We start from the raw sequence: 21,954 nt of genomic DNA, 5'->3' as shown, positions 1-21,954 counted from the left end.
CTGTGCGCTTGAAGTTTTTACGCGTGCCTTTTTGGGTAATATAGAGATTGAAACTACCTCCCTGCGTTGGCTCCTTATTTTACGCACCTACTACACCGGTTACAGAATACCACACCTCCAGAATGGAGTCAGCGGGGAGCGACCTTATCCACCAGCATGGGAGCATGATCGCGTCCCTGGGGGAGGCCGTGACAGAGATGGTCCAAGCTATGCGGCGGTTGGAGGCGAGGCTGCCATCTGAGCAGCAACCCCCAACACACAACCTGGCTGGAGTGCCCCTGCCATCGTCTCCACCAGAGATGGGGACAAGTGGTTAGAATCCTGCTGCGTCCATAGCATCGCACTGTTTTTCATGGCAACGGTCGGTTATCAAGATATAACACGCATTCTGCACTGGAATTCAGCCAATCCATGTAATAAGGGCTAATAATAACAACCTTATAAACTAATTATTGGGACTGAAAAACTGCCTAATATGTAATTACGCTGTAATTATTCTTGTCTGTATGAGTAAAAAAAAAAAAACTGTTTAGGTGCTAGTAATCCCATCGGCGCCTCCATGTTAGCCTTTCATCCAGTAAAGTTAACTGTTATGGAGTAAGCACAATGCTTTTTAGTTTCCACACGCAGTCCACAAACACTTGAAAATGCCCACATTTAATACAGATCTTATAGCCTACGTGTAATAATATACATTCCTGCTCATTTTAAGATGCCCATCAACATTCAAATTCAGGCTATAACACTGTTATAGTGAAATTCCCTTACATCTATTTACCAGACGTATTCAGTAATGATAATGGTCACATTTCTAACTATTTGTATATTAAAACATTATGAAATACAAGTGAGGTACTACAAATAAAATAAGTAAAAATACACTAGTTACAAGCATAGGTAAATACAATAGAACAAAAGTTACACATTTAAATTAACTGTAGTTTTCAGGTACAGGTACAGAACCAGTCCCTTGTTTGTTTAATAAACCTTTGCAGCAAAAATGTTGTGTTTGACAGAATATTATATCCAATACCATTATTGTATTACCTGAAATTACATGGTGGAGATTTCTGCTTTGTTGCAAGGGCTCAAATGAGGAATTTAATCTCACTCTCACATGCTCTTTATCTATTTTACAGGAGTCTTGAAAAGAATTGCCCTTACAAACCAGATTACTGGATGAGATGCTGAAAAGGCAGTGTCAAAGTGGCTAATTGGTGCCAGGGACAGGGGAGGAAACCGTACAGTGAGGGCACGTGGTGGAGAGCAAGATGGGTAAAAGTCATTATCATTAAAACTGCAAAGTGTTTAGCCTACTTATATTTGTGTAAAACACAACATTGTGCTTTTTCAAACTATAAACTCTTGTCAAACTGTAGGCCAACCTACAACTGTCACCCAACCAAAATCACACACACACACAGTTCAGTGGTTCTGGAGATTTATCTGAATGACTCATAAACAAAATGTGAAAATAAAACAAAGTGGATCTGAATATAAATATAATATAATATAAAAATCTATGAGCATACCTCTTCTCACTTGCACCTCCAGACCCAAAGTATAGAATATCTCTAGGTGTTCTTACAAGATATTTACTGTCAGATGTGTGTCTACTATATGTTCTGACTGCATATATGCATCATAGTTATTTATTTATATTAACATAAAATGTGGACAGTCTGATTCGGCCATGGCAAACTAAGTATTGTGGTCACTACCAAAACATTACTGTCACTACCAAAAATGTGCAGTCACTACCGTAGCATGGGATGTTTTGTCAAAAATAAAGTATATTGAATTATCAGCTAAGATGTTATTATAGTGTTTGGTTCAATGCATATTCAAACTAATTAATCCTTAACTTTGAAATTAGTACGATAAACTTTATGCCTTCTACAAAGAAAGATTGGGTTCAAATTACAACAATTCTCAAAAAGTACACTTAAAATATTATACAAATTATAATCTTTATTGATTTAACCTGTAAAAATATTTTTCAAAAATATGTATTTATAAGGTAGATATTATTAAGCCTTCTTAATAAATTATTTAATATTGTGTTTCGGTAGTGACAAATTTGGGGAGAAAGAAAATATTCCAGCATTTTCTGAAAATATATGAGAATTAACTGCACAATTACTAGAAAAGCATACCTTGGATATTATACAATTTGCGAACATGAAAAATTTGTGGGAAAAAACAAAAACATTTCAAGATGTCTCTGACTTTGCACCAATTCTGTAGAATGGCCCATATGGACTCAGCAGTCTTACCTCGATCCATTGACCGTTAGCAGCTTCCCCCCACCACCTATTCTCCACACTTCTAGTCCTAACCACTTACATGCGGGGGGGAGTACTCCGGATTCGGGCTGAATTCAGAGCTCCCTCTGAAAAGCATGCCAAATATGCATTAAGCCTTAACCCCTCTAATTGTATGTAAGTCTGAACTTGTGAAAAGTGGTAAAAGTTGGTCAAAATGTAAATTTTGTGCCTCCAATATGTGCAGTGCAGGGGGTGTTCCGGGACAGGTTTGAAAACCCCTTATCTACATAAACTTGATTTGGTGCACCAAAAGACTAACCTGACCCATCTGTTTGAACTGTGAAAAGGAATTGCAAAAGTTGAAAAATGGTTGATTTATTTATTTTCTCTTTTCAAAGGGCCGTTGGGAGCGCGACAACAGAGGACTGAAAAACTGCACTTTTTTTTTTGTTTTGTTTGTGAAATAGAAAGTTTGTCAAAAGCTTTCACTTTTGATACTTGTCTGTTAATACACATATATTAATAAATATTCTTTTAATAAAGTAAAGCATGAAGTAATGTTTTCTGTTCATTGCTTACATATAATGTTTGTATTTAGGGGTTTACTGTAAAATAAGGTAACCCAAAAAGACAAATATAGTAGCCCATATATACACCCGTTGTGGCCCATAAGAGCCCTAGATAAGACCTATCTGGGTCCCATCATCAACCCATGTGGGCAGACTCCTGTAGTCCCTTAATGGGGACTACATAGGCTACCCATATGGGCCCGATATGGAGCCCATCAAGAGCCCATCTTCAACCCAACTGGGCTAACACATGTGGGGCCTCCATGGAAACCGCGGCCAAAATTAGCTGGGTCCCAGTTGGGTAGCCCAGGTGGGCCCCGGATATCAGCCCATTTGCAGCCCATTTGGGCCCCTCATGGGTGTGTTGGCTGGGCTGGGATGGCTTCCGCCACCCTTAACATTATATTCAGCCTGTTCTCACCCATGGTAATTTTACCAACGCAAGCATGTTCAGTTTTGGGATGATAAAACATTAAGTGAAAGCTAAATAAGTTTTCCTTTTGGTTGCTTTAATGTTTAAATTTATGAAATTTTGAATCAAATTGTTGTAAGGGTGGAGACCTTAAGCCATCCAACATTGTTAATTGCTAGTACAAATTCGATGTCTTTGCATGAGATATGCATGGAAGTAGCGATTTTGGCAGTCCGCCACTATTTTGAATGACATTGACTTACATCTAAAGTTGAGTAAATTCCCTAGACGTTAGGAGGTAAATTGAGTCATGATGTTTGTTGATCTCAACTTAGTTTGGCCACTGCCTGTGGAAATGCAAATTTTGATATGCTACTTTGGGAGTTCCTTCACACGAGCGACCGTGTGTGTGGTACAGTTTTTATTTCCTTTGAGGATGTTTTTCTTATTTTCGGTTGTTTTGGTTGGATATTCAGTTTGCGACGTTTACTGGATGTATGTTAGATTCCTCCCAACTATCGATTTTCTTTTTAATTTCGGTCCTGTAATGGTTCTGCTTTCAAGCTTGTAGTCATTTTCCGTTGACTCTGTCGTGAAAGCGGGGGGGTTGTAAGAAATGATTATCTATAGTGGAAAAGAGTTAAACTTAGAGTTCAAATGAAAAAGAGTTGAACTTAGAGTTCAAAGCAAATTAAATAGGTACTTAAAGAAGTTACGTGAATAATCTAGTTTGTCTAATTGGGTTTTTGAAAAGTATGTTTTATGCGAAATCTAACATGGTTATGGTTGAGTGGAATACATCTTACCATTTTGAAATGGTTTAGCTAAGGAATAACTAATTTAATGGGTGTGTTACTGTTCAGTTTGTTTGATATTTGATTTGAAGTAATCATTTTAATCTCATGCATTATGGAACAAGTGGGTAAAAACGTGTAGGGAGCACATTTTGTTATTTCTTACATGTTTACAAAATTTTGCCATGTTTTAATTGATATTGAGAAAATAATTCTGCATCAAGTTATATTTCTGGAAAACCAAGTTACATTATCAAAATTGGGTATTCTAATTCTAATTTAAATTTGGTCCTAGTAGGCAATTATTGGAAAGTTAATGGTTAACAGAGGTTTCTTTGAGGTGAATGATGAGAAGAAAAAAGTTTGTTTCACTATTGTCTGGCCTGGGTTGTTTCTCAAGATAACAACAGTGTCCCGTATTGATAAGGTGACCATTCTTCAAGACCAGGGTCTGTTATCCTTAGGTTCATAGACCACCCCCCACTCCAGTCTGAGCCCTGGGGGACAGGGAGTAAAAAGGGGGGGGGTCATGATTTATGACAGGATTACAGAAGTGTCTTTTATGTGCTAGGATTATAGGAGACTTGAAGAGATTCACACTGAGTTTCATCTTGTAGAGAAATTAGGCTAAATAACAGTTATGTTAGCTGACCTTCAAGATGGTGTGAAATGTTTGATTTGAAATAAGGTATTTGATCCTTTATGTGAAACAATGGTGAATTTGATTGTAGTTCCGATACAACACAATCAGATGTAAATTATATAGGTGAACTGAGAATTGTTCATGAACTGCTCTTAGAGAGTTGTACTTCAGTGTAAGCAAACTATCTTAACTGATGAGTTTTTTGAACAGAAATGTGAAATTGTGTTCTTCTGTTCTTTGGGTTGGTTGTTAAACCAACTAGAGAAAAGAGTGGAATTGTTATTTTGCTACACTAGCAGAACAGAAGCACCAGAAATGTTTGAACGATACTGTTACTGATTACAACTGTTCTAATCTATTTGGACAAAAGAAGTAGAGAGATATTGGAAATATAGGGTTTGAGTGTTTGATAGTGTGTGACTCTAATGTATCAGCGAGATGCAACAAGCTAATGATGTACTGTGCAGTTGGAACTAATCTTCTCAAGGATAATTCACACTTCAGATACAGGACACTTGAAGCGATTCAACAAGAGAGGACTTGTTGGAGCCCAGAGAGAGACTGAGCTTGGCTTAAAAGGACAACTGTGAGGTGGCTGAGATTAGATGGATCTCACAGACACACTGACAGACTGTCCTACAGCTGAGAGAGGAGACTACTCTGAGTTCCTGTGAGCTGGACTGACTCGAGTCCTGACAATTCTGCAATGTGATGGAGAAGGCAACCTCCAACCGAGAGGATGGTGGCAAAGGAAAGCTCTGGACAACGTTTACGGGGGCAGAAAGATCTACTGCACGACATCATGCTACGCTGATTGGGTCCATACCAGGTACATCTCATCTGCTGTCCAGGTAGCTGAGAGAGGAACCTGGGGTCGACGACACGCTACACGAGGATTGTAGTGTTTAAAGTTTAGACTCAGTGAATTGAAGTCACTGAGGGAAAGTTCATTTTCTGGTGCTAGTAACCAGTCACTTTCTACCTGGCCTTTAGCTCTAGAGCCTTTAGCTAAAACTGGTCATCTTGTAGTTCACAAGGGAGAACACACAGATTCTCCTGCCCTGGCTGATAAAGCAGCTAGAATGAAGGACAACACCTTGGAATATACATCTGACTTTTTCGTTCTGTTGCATCGACCTGCCAAAGAAATGGTTCATAACTGACTGTCTGACGTTTGGAGGAGCAGAACATTTGTGATGACTTTGGAAGTACATCTAATTGGCATGAGAGGACTTTGTAACAGTGATAAAATGAAGGATGCATTCAGTGACAGGTGTTTATGATGATTTTAACATAAAAGTTTTGCTGTACTATGTTATAATTCTGTATGATGACAATGTGTGATCTTGGAGTTAATACGAAGGTAATCATCTAGAAGAATGTAAAGGAGGATCCAAACATTTCAGATTTGTTCCGTTCTCTAATCATTAAGGGTAATGATATTGACTGGGTCATGTTGTTAAAGAGTGCTGTTTTGTTGCAGTCTACATCCTAATGAGTGAACTGTTTAAGGATGGATTGTTGGGGAAGTTTTTGAAGCCTGATGCATTCTTACTGATTAAAGGACTTGAGTCCCATTGTTTAGATAGGTAAAGGAATGTGGGGGAGCTGGTATTTGCATAGAGGGCATCTATTGTCTGTCCAGATGCTGTAAGAACTCTTAGAATTGAAGAAGTTACTTATGGCGGGAAGGAGAGCTGTCCTTTGTGTGAAGCTTAGGTAAACACAACAGTAAACATTATGGCAGGAAGGATAAGGTGGGGGAAGATAGCATTTGACTTGTGTGATAGAACAAAGGTGTTTGATTGACATGAGACAGATGGCAGCATCTTGCCACACCCCTTTTTCACTGTAATAAATACGGATTGTGCATGTTTTGAGTTAGAGACTCCTCAGACGATTATGTGTGTGTAAGCGGTTGTCGCGTCTCTCATATGTGCATAATAGTTAATAAAACGGTTAGAATGTACAAAGAGAACTTTGTCTCTGTGTCCCTTACTCAGAGTGTCGATACATGGAATTACCATCACACAAACACAACACATTGGGTAGGCAAAGATTTCTCCCCGATACATATTCAGACCTAGAAGGAGTAAAGAAATTAATAACTGCTTGCTCAGTAAGCAGATTTAGTGCATCTAATATTTTTTTCTATCAATCAATTCAGAGAAAAATTCTGAGAAAAACACACCTGTTTGTCTACAAACAGCAATTTCCACACCTTCTTCATCCAATTTGTTGGCCTTTCTGGTCTCTCTAGCTGCTGTCCAGTGGGACTGCCCACACATAGCTTTTCCAGAAGTAAACCAAAATAAATAGTTACAATATATTTCTTTTATAGATATGAAATTACAAAGAACAGTAATGCTCAGTCAACTGGGAGATAATTCAATACATATTCTATAACAGCAGCAATATATTTACATTATATAAAAGATTGTTGCCAGACTGTGTAACCAATAGTTACATACAAATTAATTTAATCTGCATTTATGTCAGATTTACATATTGTATAATACCATGCTATTATTAAAATACCCAACATGCTATGAGATAGTCAGGCAACTAATGACAAATGCTTAAAACAAAATCAATGATAGAAGGGCCAAATTGGGAATTAAGACAGGATTCTGGAACACTAATTACAGTTTAGAACATTTAATGATTTGCTTAGGGGCATTATAACTGCTCTTAAACCCAGTAATCCAACTATGAATCTTAAGACAGATGTATTGACTACTTGCTACTACAGTACAGTACTTGCTACTACAGTACCCATGTACAATTAAAAAGTTTCATTTTAATAGGTTGCAAATAGTAGCCCTGATGGACCTGATTTAATACTTACACTTACACAGCCCCTCTAACCTCCTCAACAAAGCTGGACACCTCACTGTCTTTGGCTAAAAACACTCCTTCAAAGAAGGCTGGCTCCTCTGCCCTTCAACATATGTTCAGAAAATATTTTGAACTACCTTTACAGTTGGAGCATATACAGATAGTACCCTATACTCAATCAACAACTTCGAATAGCAAAAGGAAAATCACATTTTTATTTCAGTGCCATCCACTGAAACAGCCACCATTTCAGGAGCACAGGCTGGACAGACAAACTGCTCAATTCCCAACAATTCACTCCAAATTTACAGTATACACACTGTAGAAAATTCCTTTGAAAGGAATCCGGGTTGACTTTGCCAATCTGGAACAAACAATTTTGCTTTTAATTTTACAATGACTAAGTAGATGAATATATGTTACAAAGATATTTTCCTTTTGCAAAAACTAATTTCTATATACAAAGAAGTACAATTCATTCCTAGACCGTAATTACTAGATGCCATGCTTAGATCCCCCCCCCCCCCGCCCCCCCAAAAATATTGGTACGCATATTTGTACAAACCCTTCCAAAGTGCTTTGTTCTCTGGTCCAGCATTGCTGTGAAGACTTGTCTAGAAAACCCTGGAGGAGTTGTCTTCAATCAATCAATCAATCAAAATGTATTTATAAAGCGCTTTTTACAACAGCAGTTGTCACAAAGTGCTTTACAGAGACACCCGGCCTTAAACCCCAAGGAGCAAACAACAGCAGTGTTGAACTTCAGTGGCTAGGAAAAACTCCCTAAGAAGGTCGAATTTTAGGAAGAAACCTAGAGAGGACCCAGGCTCAGAGAGGTGACCAGTCCTCTTCTGGCTGTGCCGGGTGAGATATTAAGAGTCCAATTGGAATAATAAATACATTTCTCTTGGCTAAATCCAGAGTATATTCGATTTTAGACTAGGTCAGAAGTATGACCAGGTGGACAAGGACAGGAACAGCAACGGTCCCCCCAAACCAGGTAATCCGCAGGTGTGGACCAGGACCTCATCTCCTTCTAAAATTTAAAATTGGAGGAAACTGAGAAAAGTTAGTAGTACATCCCTCATGTCCCCCAGCACAATAATATAGCAGCGTAACACCTTGGAAACTGAGACGGGGGGGTCCGGTGACACTGTGGCCCTACCCGGGGGAGGCCCCGGACAGGGCCCAACAGGCAGGAAATCAATCCAACCACATTGCCAGGCATCAACCAAAGGGACACCCACCAACCGCAACCCCCCTGAATGAGGGCCGAGTATTGCTAGCAGCGTACAGCCAACTGCACAAGTGCGCAATAGAGAGTCAACAACAAGCCAGTGACTCTTCCCCCGAAGGGCATTGGAGGGAGGGCATCCCAGTGGCGACGAGAGCCCACCTGGCAAGACAGCAAGGGTGGACAGTATCAAGCCTATACTGGTCACCTTCACGCCCCCGGGCCAGGCTACACCTAATTATAAACCGTGCTGTAGAGATGAGTTTTTAGTAGACACTTGAAAGTTTGCACTGAGTTTGCATTTCTAACCTTAATTGGCAGATCATTCCACAGGAGTGGAGCTCTATGAGAAAAGGCCCTGCCGCCAACTGTTTGTTTAGAAATTCTAGGTACAATTAAAAGGCCTGCATCTTGCGATCTAAGGTTACGTGTAGGTATGTATGGCTGGATCATTTCAGCAAGGTAAGTAGGAGCAAGTCCATGTATTGATTTATAGGTTAAGAGTAAAACCTTAAAATAAGCAACTCTTGAGACATATTTTATATGTTCTTCAAAAGAGAGGTCAGGGTCAAGGGTAACGCCAAGGTTTTTTACAGTTTTTTGGGATACGACCATGCAGCCGTCGAGGTTCACAGTGAGATCGGCTAACAACGCTCTTTGTTTTTTGGGTCCTAAAAGGAGCATTTCTGTTTTATTTGAGTTTAAGAGCAAGAAATTCTCTGTCATCCACTTCCTAATATCTGAAACGCATGCTTCCAAAATAGCTAATTTAGGGGCTTCTCCATGCTTCATTGAAATATATAACTGTGTGTCATCAGCATAACAGTGAAAGTTAATATTGTGATTTCGGATTACATCGCCCAGAGGGAGCATGTATAGTGAGAAAAGTAATGGGCCCAGAACCGAGCCTTGAGGAACTCCAAAGCATACCTTTGACTTGTCAGAGGATATGCCATCCACACTAACGAACTGATATCTTTCAGATAAATAAGATTTAAACCAGGCTAGAACATGTCCACGTAGCCCAATATTGGTTTCCAGTCTCTCTAAGAGAAGGGAGTGATCAATAGTGTCAAAAGCTGCACTAAGATCAAGAAGCAACAGGACGGATGCGGAACCTTTGTCTGAGGCCATTAGAAGGTCATTTGTTTACCTTCACGAGTGCAGTTCTCAGTACTATGATGAGATCTAAAACCAGACTGGAATATTTCATAAATGTTTTTTGTCTTTAGGAAGGCATTCAGTTGTTGGGAAACACATTTTTCTAAGATTTTTGAGAGGAACGGGAGGTTCGATATTGGCCTATAATTGTTTAATATGTCGGGATCTAGATTAGATTTTTTTAGAAGAGGCTTAATTTCCGCAATTTTTAATGAGTTTGGTACGCATCCGGAGGAAAGGGAGCAATTTATTATGTTCAGCATTGGCTGACCTAGCACAGGAAATAACTCCTTAAGTAATTTTGTAGGAATCGGGTCTAACTGAGAGTTTGTGGGTTTAGAACTCATTACAAATTTTGTAAATGTGTCGAGCGATACAGTATCAAAAAACTCAAGTGTCCCCATTAACACCTGATCAGGGATGTTCCAGAAATTTTTTGGACAACTGAGATTTTTAGGACCATAACTATTTAAGGATTCAGTTATTTGTTTTCTAATGGTGACGATCTTTTCATCAAAGTAGTTCATGTATTCATTACAACTAAAGTGAAGACCCACTTCACTTGCTAAGCTTTGCTTTTTTGTTAACTTTGCAACTGTATCAAGAGAAATTTTGGATTGTTTTTGTTCGCCTCAATCAGGTTGGAGAAATAAGCTGATCGAGCAGACGTGAGTGATTTCGGTATTGTACTGTACTGTCTATCCAGGCTAGTCTAAATACTTCCAACTTGGTGGAGCGCCACTTTCGCTCCAATTTTCTGGAGGCTTGCTTAAGTGCTCTAGTATTGTCGGTGTACCAAGGAGCAAGTTTCTTATTGCGTATTTCTTTAGTTTTTAGTGGTGCAACTATGTCTAATGTATTTCGCAGTATTGAGTTTAGATCCTCGATTTGATCGTTTACAGATTTATTTACTCTGTCATTTATGAGTGAACTAGTAAGAATATCAAGGAATTTTTTTGTATCCGAGAATTTATAGTACGGCTTTTGAAACTCATTGTTTGGGGGGCAAGTGGATTTCTTGTTTTAACGGTAAATGTAATAAGACAGTGATCCGATAATCCAGGATTTTGGGGGTAAATTATTAGATCTACAATATCTATTTCTCGTGACAGGACTAAATCTAAGGTATGATTGTGGCAATGTGTTGGACCTGAGACATGTTGGATGAAACCCATTGAGTCGATTATGGCTTGAAAGGCTTTTTGAAGAGGATCATTGGGGTTTTCCATATGGATATTGAAATCGCCAAAAATTAGAATACTATCTGCCATGACTACAAGGTTAGACAAGAATTCTGGAAACTCATTGAGGAACAATGTGTATGGCCCGGGGGGCCTATAAATAGTAGCTATGTAAAATGATTTATCGGCCTGGTTAACTTTCATGAGTAAAACTTCGAAAGAATGAAACTCTGTGATATGTTTGAGAGTAAGTTTATATTTACTGTCATAAATATTAGCGACACCCCCTCCTTTTCTGGACGCACGAGGGATATGATCACTAGTATAGCCAGGAGGAGAGGCCTCATTTAAGGCAGTGAATTCATTAGGCTTTAGCCACGTTTCACATAAACCAATAGCATCTAGTTTATGATCAGAGATTAAATCATTTACCGCAACTGCCTTTGGAGCAAGAGATCTAATATTTAGGAGTCCCATTTTGAGATGCGAAATAATACAATTATTTTAATTTTTTACCGAGGTGGAGGAAGGCTTTATCTTAATAAGGTTGTTTTTGTTAGCACTACCTTGTTTAACTTCATTGCCTCAAACGGATGAAACAGGTCTTGATGGAACGGTCTATGCTTGCATGGTGGCTGGCCAGTATCCACTCCTTACAAAGTAATTGACTTCTGGATCCCAATGCTTATTGCAAAGATTGCATGTCAGCACAGAAACATTCAGATCATACCTGAGAGCAGATAAAATACATAAAAGAAACTCCAGTATTGTCTAGTATCAATAAATTGAATGCATTCCTACCATTTATGCAAACTAGTATGATCGACCTCCCAGCAGAGACTACAACATGGTCACAGGAGCATATCCTTGGAGGAAAGGAAGTTGGCAGGAAACACACTACAGGGACAAATCAGAATCAGGATGTCACTTTGATGACATCTTTTAGAAAATTTGGAAATTTGGCAATCAATTGAGATACCAACCCTGTTCACAGATGCTATATTTGCCTTCATGGAAGGTGACTGACTCGCCTGGAGCAAATATCCATTTAGAATGGTTTGCCTGTTGTGCAGTGCTTGCTGCTTATGCACCGAACGATCACATTTTGCACAGAACCAGTCTAAAGGCGTACATTCCCTACAACAGATGACTGCCTCTTACTCCAGCTGGACAATGATGGCTGTTGACTATTGTCACAGCCTTCTGCATCGAGGTTCTCAGAGTCCTGCAAGATATCCTGAAGCCTCTTGTTGTGGACATTTCTATGCACAATGTATTCTCTCTGAGTAAAGGACTGAGTCCCACTGTTAAGATAGGTACAGGAATGTGGGGGATCTGGTATTGCATAGGGGACATCTATTGTCTGTCCAGATGCAGATCAATGGGTTTTAGGACAAGATAGGAGAAGATACAACAGGGGGCAGTAAGGTCAGTTGGCCCCTTTGGGTAAACACTACAGAAAACATTATGGCAGGAAGGATAAGGTGGGGGAAGATAGCATTTGACGTGTGTGATAGAACAAAGGGAAAGGTGTTTGATTGACATGAAACAGATGGCAGCATCTTACCACACCCCTTTTTCCTATGTGATATATACGGTTGAATGAGCTACATTAGTTAGAGGCTCCTCAGACGATTATGTTTGCGTAAGCGGTTGACGCGTCTCTCATAATAGTCTCTGTGCATAATAATTAATAAAACGGTTATGATGTACAAAGAGAACTTTGTCTCTGTGTCCCTTACTCCGAGTGTCGATACATGGAATTACCATCACAATTTGGGGGCTCGTCCTCGGTTACTGATCCTGTGGTCTCCTACTTTTTGGGATTCCACAGTACAGGTACCCGGACTTAAATTTCAAACTCGGGAGGTAAGGACACCTTCATTTTGCGTTAGGGCGCGTGTATACTTGGGGTTAGGGCTCCTTTTTGCGTTAGGGCGCGAGTATACTTGGGGTTAGGGCTCCTTTTTGCGTTGGGGCACAAGTGTATGTGTTAGGGCACATTTAAATTCTGCAGACAAGGTTAGGGCCTTGAACATCTCACTTACGGGCCGACGGGTCTATCGACGATGTTAGGGCATGTTGATTGAGATGACAGCGTTAGGGCGCTGGTATTTGTGTTGGACACATTAGGTTTGGATGGTTATGGGATTTGTTAATAGAATAGAGTTTGTTTCACTGCGTTTGTTTTTTTTTTGCTGCTTTTGATGTTGGGTAAGCGTTGTGGTAAGTTTTCGGCGACGGTGTTTCTGTTTATGGTGTTTGGACATGTGGACAATTGTTCTTTGAGTGTTATTGGGTTTTTCGCAACTGGCTTTTTCGTTCGGTGATGGATGCACGGCCTGTCGGGCTGCTTGGAGGTGGATGGACGTGGTAACGTATGGGAGTTGCAGGTGGAAGGCGTAGGCTGCGGTGTGTAGACAGTGTGGAGTGATGGAAAGCTTTGGGAAAGTTTGTGTGGAGTTTATTGATCTGTGTTGTAGTTTTTTTTTTTGCTCAGGTTCGATGGCTCGATCCCCTCTGATCGCCCGTCACCCCCCCACTAGGCCTCCTTGGAGGTTTGCGTAGTCCCGACGTTTCCCTGCAACCGTAGCCAACCCCACTGGAGGCTATGCTCTATGGCCCTTTTCGTTGTTTGAGTCAAGAAAAGTTCCATAAGTGGGGAGTTGTACACACCAGGTGTACACACCCGTAATGGCGCTGTTCTATGGCGACACGCAGCAGCAGTTGTGCACGTCGTGTTTGTTTGTTTGTTTCTAACGATTGTGTGTGATTACTAATATAGTTCATTATTATTTAACTGCCTCGTTTGGAAAACAGAAAACAATGACTTACTTAAGACTGACCGGTTTTCTGCTTATTCTGACCCTCTTTGGTCACTTTATGCGGGTGCCCTGTTTGGAGTACCACCTCCGTTACAATCGGGGGTTCCTACTGTTACTCCAGGATACAGGAGGAGGAATCGTGGACCCAGCTGGAACCTTCCCGGCGGAGATCATCAGGCATGGTCCTTCCAATGGAGACCAGGGAATGAAGCCAACAAGGACGTGGAAAAGAGGCAGACGTGGCGGGGTCCGTCGGAGGCTCAAAAGACAGGGTCATCGGAGGATCCCTCTGCCCTCAATAATCCTCGCCAATGTACAATCCCTCCGGAGTAAGGTAGATGAACTCCAAGCAAATGCCAGATTTGTATCAGACTACAGGGATGCATGTCTTATTGCACTGACTGAGACGTGGCTTAAAGAGCAGGATCTACAACCCGACTTGGAAATCGATGGTTTTGGAGTACCGCTGCGACTTGATAGGGACCCGGCAGCAACAGGAAAATCACTTGGTGGTGGTCTGTGTTTGTATGTTAATAAGAGCTGGTGCAACACCGTTACGGTCAGAGAAACCGTATGCGCCCCTGACATTGAACTCATGTCTGTCTCTCTCCGTCCTTACTATTTGCAGAGAGAGTTTCCACAGATATTTGTCACACTCGTATACATCCACCCGAGGGCGAATGCTGATATTGCATCAAAGACAATTGTAAAAACTGTGCAACGGTTGCAAAGTATCGCCCCTGACGCGCCGAACTTTATAATGGGCGACTTTAATCATTGTAAGCTTGGTAAATCGTTGGGTACCTTTTCCCAATATGTCACCTGCCCTACAAGACATATGAAATGTTTAGATCTCTGTTATGGTACCGTTAAAGGAGCCTACAGATCATTTAGTAGAGCTCCCCTTGGTCTGTCTGACCATAACGTTGTTTATTTGGTTCCGGTCTACAAATCTGTCCTAAGGAGAACAAAACCCGAACGACGTTTGGTTCCGGTTTGGTCTGACGACGCTACACAGGAGCTAATAGACTGTTACTCATGCACAGATTGGGACTTATTTAAGGAAGAGTGTTCAGATTTGGATGAACTTGTTGAGACTGTTTCTGCTTACATAAGTTTCTGTGAAAATGAAACAATTCCTAAAAAGGCCATATCTATTTTTCCTAATAACAAACCATGGGTGTCAAAATCTGTTAAAAACATTATTAACCAGAGAAATATTAGCTTTATGCAGGGGGATGCCTTATTGTATAATGACCTGCAGAAGCAAGTTAAGAGGGAGCTTAAATTAGCTAAACTTAAATATAAGGACAAAGTCGAATCTCTTTTGAGCAGTGGCCAGTCTCGCCTCGCATGGAACGGTGTGAAATCTATGATGGGTTTACAAACTAATCATAGAAAAAACCTTTCCCTTGATGGCAAGACAGATTCTGAGCTCGCTGATGTATTAAAAATTTTTTATAACCGTTTTAATGTTTACAATTTTACTAAAGAATTATCTGTGTTTAGGGAACCATGCCCAGAACAAAACATGTCTATCACTATAGGTAAGGACAGGATTCACAAAATTCTTAGGGGGGTGAAGGAAAGGAAGAGCCCTGGACCAGACAATATTGGTGGCCGTCTTATTAAAAGCTGCGCTGAGCCATTATCGGATATACTTGCCTTTATATTCAATAAGTCACTGCAATTACATCGGGTCCCTCATCTCTGGAAAGAGTCAGTGATTGTGCCTGTGCTGAAAACCAAAGGACCCAAATCAATTGACGATTTTAGACCAGTGGCTCTTACATCGCTTATTATGAAATCTTTCGAAAAGATTATTAAACAGGAGATTGTAGCACTAACACAGTCTCAACTTGACCCTTTACAATTCGCCTATATGGCAGGTAGGGGAGTCGAGGATGCGACGGGCAGCCTGCTCAATACAGTTTTTAACCATTTGGAAGGGTCAAAGCAATTTGTGCGATTATTATTTATTGATTTCTCATCAGCCTTTAACTGTATTCAACCCCACCTTTTAGCTGATAGACTTTTAAAGAATCACAACATCAACCCAGGGCTAATAGCCTGGTTAGTAGATTTTTTAACCTCAAGATCTCAAAGGGTTAAAGTTAATGGTGCCTTTTCTGGCAATCTTCTATCTTCTACCGGCTCCCCCCAAGGATGTGTCCTCTCTCCTCTTCTTTTTGTTTTATACACTAATGAATGCCGCTCACAATATGATGGTAGACAGATCCTAAAATTTGCAGATGACTCAGTCATTGTGTCTCTTTTAAATGGAAGTGCGACTGACCATGGACCAATTGTGAACGATTTTAACGATTGGTGTAAGCGTTCCTTTTTAAATATTAATGTCTCTAAAACAAAATAATTAATTATTGATTTTAGGAAACAGAGCCCCCCTCTACCCCTCACTATCATTGATGGTAAACCGATTGAGATAGTTAAAGAATACAAGTACCTTGGCACAATAATTGACAGCAAGCTATGCTTTGAGTCACACACTGATGCTGTTTGCGCCAAAGCCCAGCAGCGTATGCATTTCTATCGTAGATTGAGGAATTTTAACACTGATCATACTTTGATGAGAATGTTTTACTCTTGTTTTATCGAGTCTGTCTTAACCTTTTGTTTTATCTGCTGGTTTGGTTCCTTGTCCACAAAAAATAAAAAAACGACTAGAGAGTATTGTGAGGACGTGTAGTAAAATTGCAGGCATTAACTTCTCACCCCTTTCTCACACTTATTCAAACCGAGTAGCGAAGAAGGCCCAAGCTATTGCAGCTGACCCTAGTCATCCTTTGTGCTGCCAGTTTAAGCTACTTCCCTCAGGCCGTAGGTACTCCATGCCCAGATGCAGGTCAAATAGATTTAGAAACTCTCTTATCCCGACTTCTATCTCGATTTTAAACAAATTGTCAGAACTGTTTTAAGATGTTTTTATTGTATTGTTTTCTAAATAGTGTGTTTTAGAGGCTTAGAGATTATGTGTGCTTCTATACTATGGTGTATGTGTGTTGTGTTTTTGTGTTTTTTTCTGCTGGCTGTACAAATAATTGCCCCTCGGGGACAATAAAGTATCCTTGACCTTGACCTTGACTTGATCTCCGGTGTTTGCGGCTGAGACCAAAGAAGACTACAGACCCGGGGTTGAGGAAGAAACTTTGCTAACCGCTACGTTTAAAGTTATGAAGCTACCACTGGACATTCGACTAGACATTGGATTTGGGAAGATGCCTGTGCGAATCAAGACAACGGCTCTACAGACGTATTGTTCCCTCAAGAATTGAGACAGTTTCGGTTTCTCTTTGGCCTCGCCATGAACGATCCAACGGGAACACGCAGGAACGCTGAACCGCCTGAGGGAGGGGTGCGGACGGTCAGACAGGGGACCAGAGGGAGCATCAACCGGTGAGATTGTTCCTTAATACAGTTTTCATATGCTTTAGTAAACAATGTGATTGGTTTTTGTAAGTCAGATTTGATGGTTTTGTGGAAGTTGATAGATGGATTTGAGTAAGTATGGTGACTAGAAGTTTTTTTTTTGAGTATTGCAGTCAGGGCGGCTGTAGTTAGAAACATGTCGTTGTTGTTCCGTGTCCTGACACCCATTCCCGTGCAGCAGTTGGACTGCGTGATGGAGTATAGCGTGCTCCTGTATATAATGGTTTTGGATGTTGAAGTGTGGTGTTTTGGTTAATAGCGACTGTAGTTAGGCCTGACAACCATTCCTATGCAGCTAACCTATTGCGTTGCGATTAGTGCTGGATTATAAGCGGTTGGACTGCTTGAACATCTGCAATTTAGGTTGGACTTAAATATGCAATTGAGATTGGATCTCATACTTTCAGTGCCTGTGAGGGAGTAGGGATTGCTCCTGTAAATTGCCGCAATTGTTGGTCAGCTTATGATTTGGTTTAGTGGTTATGCTACAAAAGTTGTGTATGCGCGCGCCACTTCTGTGTGTGGTTGTGGCCCGAGTCACGGTCATTTGTCATTATCTGTTTGTGGTCATCATCTAGTAAATGCATTTGTCCATTTTGGAAATCCCTGTGCACGGGGGTTCCGATTGGCTGCATTGTATGTTCCTTGGTGGGATATGTGTATTTGTTCAAGGTTGTTGTTACTTTGGAAGTTTTGAAATCGCAAGGTTTTGCTTTGTTTGGTGTCCACTGGGGTGTATGCGAAAGTACTGTCTTAAATTTAAGAAATGGGATAGATTGGTAATTGGTATAATGCTGCTTCTCTAATTTGGTCCACTATGGGAACGACAGTAGTCTCAAGATGGGGTCTCTGGAATCATGGACGATACTAGAAACTGAGGTGTGGTTTCATAATCATTGATTTTCTTAAATGTTTATTTCCTAAAATGTATCGTGCCTAACCATTAAATGAAGCTGGAACTTATCAAGGAAACCTGATCACCTTCCTCGGTAATAGCCAAGCTTATTTAATTGAATATTACATGTAGTTTGAGAAGCACTTGAATGTTATATAGCATGTTTTAATAGGCATTCGAAATAGCCTGTTTTGTTCTGTCATGCTTGACCATGTTTTAATAGGTATTCAAGAAATAACCTGTTTAGTTGTGCTTTGTCAAGTGTACGTATGTCATTTTGAGTCAAACGTATTTATTGCGTTGATGATAATGTTTAAAACCGTAAGGCCTCAAGGGGGGTCTGACTACGATGTAGGTAGGCCTTAAGGAAGGCTCACCATGTGGTAGCCGACTGTTGTGTGCTGAGCTGTTCGCTAGCACGAGTGGGTAGTCTGAAACCTAGTGATGAATTAGAATTTGGTACAGTGATTTTCTAATCTGGTAAAATAATCTCATGGTTGTCTTACAAAAAGTTATCGTATTGTGTTTTCGCTCTCCTTATATATTGTTTAAGTGGTAGAATGAAGAATCCACCTGGTGATAGACTTGAACGTTAAGGAGACACGCTGTGCTCCATGAGGGCCGCATATGAATCCAATATAGTCATGGCCTATGAAGAGGGTTACACAGCCAAAGCAAGTTTACTCCCCACAAAATTAGATGACCTATTTTTTAAATGCTAAATTGAGTTTGGTTAAATAATGGAGTTCTCTTAAGTGTTTTCTAACGATAACTGGGATAATACTTGTGTTTTTAAAACCAACGCATGATACTCGTTCATGGAATTTGAATTCTGGAATGGTACATTAGTGAACAAATAGGGTATTGATGTAAAGGTGTTTAAGGCTACATTGAATTTCCTTTGGATTACTTATTGTACCTTGATTATAGTGACGTCATAAATCTGTTCTCTGCCTGGATCGCCATTCTTAAGAGTTTCTTAATATCCACCATAATGTTGAGTTTTTGTATAGATAATGATAAGCACATTTTTACAAACTGCGAAAATATTAGATAGGTTGGACACTAAATCTTCAGTTAACGAACGATGTAGGTTAAATTGAGAGGATGGTCTGGGGACCATAAACGAACATTTGGCCTTGTTAATGGCTCACCATATATGTGTGGAGCTCAGAGCTTCAGGAAGGGTGGGCAGGTCCACTGGGATGGCTTCCGCCACCCTTAACATTATATCAAGGGTTAAATTCGAGTGTTCAGCCTGTTCTAACCCGTGGTAATTTTACCAACACAAGCATGTTCAGTTTTGGGATGATAAAACATTAAGTGAAAGCTGAATAAGTTTTCCTTTTGGTTGCTTTAAACAAGCTCTAAACTTGAAAGAAGATGCAGTGGATGTTATTGTCGATTTTACAAGTGAAAACTGATAAGGTATTGCCCCAGTGTGCTGTTAAGATGGGAAAAAAAGGGCAATTCATCCCCACCGGTCAAGTTTGTGAAGTGAGATGCCGAATCCGAGGCTGGCCAGGTGGAGGAACCATGCTATTTGAACCAACTTCAGAGAACCACTGTCCTGAGGGATTAGTACTGTTTCCGGCCTTGGTGGATGTTCCAAGTGGGTTCTCGAAAATCGCAAGGGTCCCTATCCAAAACCCAACGCAACACGACATCTACCTCCCAATGGGAACAAGTCTGGGCAGACTGCAAGAAATCGCGGAGGTGAGACCTTTCCATGCTGTTCCATGTAGTCAAAATTCTGCACGCCATTCTAGTAAACCCGAAGTATCCTCTGCTCAGATGGATCCTGCTCAGAAGAATGAAGGTAGACTTGAGAAATCGGATCGAGAAGCAAATGAAAAATGGCACCCACCCGTTGATTTGTCACATCTAGACGAGAATGAACAAGAAATAGTCAGAGACATGCTCTATGAAGAATCAGATGTTTTTGCAAAGGATGACGATGACATAGGCTGTATTCCAAGTCTGAGGTTAAAAATTCATTTGAAAGATGATACACCGGTTCAGAGGAGTTACAATGCTATACCCAAACCCTTATATAAAGAGGTAAAAGACTATGTGCAGAACCTCATGAACCGAGGCTGGGTGAAAAAGTCAAAGTCGCCATATTCATCCCCAGTGGTGTGTGTGCGAAAAAAAGACAATAGCTTGCGTCTCTGTGTAGATTTCAGAGAACTCAATCGAAAGACCATTGCTGATCGACATCCATTACCACGGATACAAGACCTTCTTGACAACCTCGGGGGATGCATTTGGTTCTCCATCGTTGACCAAGGTAGTGCATACCACCAAGGCTTTGTGGAGGAAAGCTCTCAACATGTCACAGCCTTTAGCACACCTTGGGGTTTATACGAGTGGATACGTCTCCCTTTTGGGTTAACCAATGCCCCAGCTGCATTCCAGAGGTGCATGGAAGGAGTTCTGGAAGGCCTGAGAGATGAGTGCTGTTCCCCATACCTAGATGACGTCCTCTGTTATTCCAAGTCATTCTCTGATCATGTGGCAGATCTGAGGCGAGTACTAGGTCGCATGAGAGAACATGGTATCAAACTGAGGCCTAAGAAATGTGAAATATATTGGACAAGTGAGGTATATTGGTCGTCTAGTTTCGGGCGATGGAGTTCAGATAGACCCAAAAGATATAGAGTCTGTTCAGAAGATGAAAGAATGGGAACCCAAAACTGTTGGAGAGGTCAGAGCTCTATTGGGTTTCCTCGGCTACTATCGGTCCTTCATACAGGATTTTGCCAGAATTGCAAGGCCCCTGTTTGAACTGGTTCAAGGTTTGGAGGAGCCCAGTGGAAGAGTTGCCATCTCCAGACCAGGAAAATATAAACCTCAGCGCAAAGGTAATGGGCACCTTCCGTCCAAAACACCAGTCCATTGGACTCCTGAACACAGCGCAGTAGTCTCCAGATTAGTTGAAATGTTGATTACCCCACCCATCCTCGCCTACCCGGATTTTGACTTACCTTTTGTTTTACATACGGATGCATCCAACGAAGGCCTCGGAGCAGTGCTCTACCAACAGCAGGAAGGTAAACTACGAGTCATAGGTTATGGGTCCAGGACACTCACACCTGCCGAGAAGAATTACCACCTACATTCGGGCAAACTGGAGTTCCTGGCTCTTAAGTGGGCCATATGTGACAAGTTTCGTGATTACTTGTATTATGCGCCCACGTTCACAGTATACACAGATAACAATCCCTTGACCTATGTCCTTAGTACCGCCAGACTCAACGCAGTTGGCCATCGGTGGATCGGGGAGTTGGCTGACTTCCATTTTGATATAAAATACCGACCTGGAAAGGCAAATGCAGATGCAGACACACTTTCCCGATACCCCATCCAGTTACATCAGTCCCTAGGCGAATACACAGAAACAATGGCTCCAGACATGGTCTTGGCTATTTGGCAGGGGAACAAAGCTGCAAGACATGAAGTTCCATTGGTGGCAGCCCTGCAGCTTAACTCACCTGATGACAGTGGGCCACCGAATGGTGTGTCAGTGGTCACACCGGAAGATATGCGAGCGGCTCAGCGAGAGGATGCGGCTATCCGCGAAGTAATCAACCTGAAAAGGGAAGGGTGGAATCCAAATGAGAAAGACAAAAGACGAATGGAACGAGAAACGAGAAGACTGGTTCATGAATGGAATAAACTTAAAATG

General features: G+C 41.0%; 1 long non-coding RNA gene across 3 annotated transcripts; it reads left to right on the top strand.

Moving 5' to 3' along the window:
- Positions 1-271: 271 nt before the first annotated feature.
- LOC114840712 lies at positions 272-3,066 on the top strand. Of its 3 annotated transcripts, none has more exons than XR_004576383.1 (3): positions 272-312; positions 1,140-1,275; positions 2,666-3,066. It is a non-coding gene; the product is annotated as an uncharacterized LOC114840712 (long non-coding RNA). The 3 variants fall into 3 exon arrangements; XR_004576382.1 differs by lacking the exon at positions 272-312 and adding an exon at positions 316-361; XR_004576384.1 differs by lacking the exon at positions 272-312 and adding an exon at positions 374-413.
- Positions 3,067-21,954: the final 18,888 nt, after the last annotated feature.

The sequence above is a fragment of the Esox lucius genome, chromosome 11, assembly GCF_011004845.1.
Source record: "Esox lucius isolate fEsoLuc1 chromosome 11, fEsoLuc1.pri, whole genome shotgun sequence".
Taxonomy (NCBI): domain Eukaryota; kingdom Metazoa; phylum Chordata; class Actinopteri; order Esociformes; family Esocidae; genus Esox; species Esox lucius.
Note: the sequence above shows the minus strand (reverse complement) of the source record. Positions and strands in the feature narration are given on the sequence as shown.